This window comes from Salmo trutta, chromosome 25 (genome assembly GCF_901001165.1).
Source record: "Salmo trutta chromosome 25, fSalTru1.1, whole genome shotgun sequence".
Taxonomy (NCBI): domain Eukaryota; kingdom Metazoa; phylum Chordata; class Actinopteri; order Salmoniformes; family Salmonidae; genus Salmo; species Salmo trutta.
In genome coordinates this window covers 38,621,566-38,623,402 of record NC_042981.1, presented here as the reverse complement: position 1 = coordinate 38,623,402, position 1,837 = coordinate 38,621,566, and positions in this window count along the sequence as shown.

Here is a 1,837-nt window from a genome sequence, read left to right as displayed (position 1 = left end):
GTGATAGGGCCGCACAGAGGGCCAGAGATTATCACAGACACCTGATTATCTGAATTACCCAAAAGGGCCAATAGATGTCTTGTGATAAATTGCATAAAAACCTTGAAAGTTACCAACATTCTGGCAGTTTACTCGTAAACATTGGACGTTTCCAGTAATATTCCTTCCCTTCGCAACCTTATACAAGACACTTCCCTGGCACCACAGCTGAAGTGAGAATGGGTGCAGTGTGGGTGAAGGGAGAGGGGAGATGAAATGTTAGAGTGTGGGGTGGGTGAGAAGAGAGAGTAGAGTAGAAGTTAGAATCTTGTATGGATTGAAGAGAGAGAGAGAGAGAGAGGATGTGCCATGGGAATAAGGATGCAGGTTGTGGTCAAAACAAGAGGTTAAAGTGGAAACATTGGGCTCCTGCTACAAAATGAACTTAACCCTTGTGTTGTCTTAAGGGTCAAAAATGACCTGCCACTATGTTAAACAGCAGAGAAAACCCCCTAAATTATATTTTTTCAACTTGAAATTTGATGACTTTTCCTAGAGTGATCCCAACATTGCAAAAAGTGAAACATCGCGTTTGTTCATATTTCCATGAAAGATGTACAAAGATCGCCTTAGGGTCATTTATGACCCGGCAGTTATAAAATCACTTACACACCACACACACACACACACACACACACACACACACACACACACACACACACGATGAGAAATTGAGATTATGTGTGCTACTGATTGAACTCAGACAAAACTAAAACTTTCTTGTGCATGTGCAGCATCTCCCCTCCACGACCCCACCACGACCCCACACACGACTCAAGTTCACAGACAAAATAAAAACAATTTCAGACAAAATAAACATTTCTTGAGTTAGAGGCTATAAAGGTGCTGCAGATGACAGTCCCCCCAGTTCTCTCTTTGCTGAAGCCATGAGTGCACGTTTCAGTGCCCAACAGGTCGTAGATCAGATTTTTTCAGATGTCCAGGAGGAACAAGAGAACAATGATTTAAAAGAGGAGGAGGTATCTGAAGAAGAAGATGGGGAAGAATACAACCCAGAGCATGATGCATCATCTTCAGATGAAGAAGAAATCCCCCAAGCTGAAAGAGATACATTTTTGTCAAAGAACAGCAAAAAAGCAGGGTCCTTGTCACCATATGGCAACCAGGGCAGGATGGCAGCACAAAATGTCATAAGGATGACCCCAGGGCCCACAAGACATGCAGTTGACCATGCCAAGGACATCGCCTAAATATTCTACATGTTCATCACACCAGCCATCGAAAAAATCCTCCTGGAGATGACAAATTTGGAGGGTTTCCGTAAATATGGAGACAACTGGAAAAGGATGGATGAGATTGACCTGCGTGCCTACATAGGGCTGCAGAGAGTGGAAGGGCAATTTTCCGTGCCACGATGCCACTGAAAGTCTTTCACACTTTCTCAAGAATGCTACGATTTGATAACCGTGAGTCAAGACCTGCAAGACGGGTGAGAGATAAACTGATGGCCGTAAGAGATGTCTGGGAGAAGTGGGTGGAGCATCTGCCATACCTCTACAACCATGGGCCTGAAGTAACAGTGGATGAGCAACTGGTTCCATCCAGAGGTACATTTTTTATTTTCATATCTATAATGTAAGGGATTTTCACAGTTAATTTTATTATGTATTGCTGTAATATCATTGTTTTATGTGATTGTTTTCTGTGACACTGATACTAATTACTGATAGTAATCTCTTTTGTCAAAACGCCGCTGTCCTTTTCGGCAGAATATCCCCAGCAAGCCAGCAAAGTATGGCATCAAGATATGTGTGGCCTGTGACCAGAGGTGTCACAA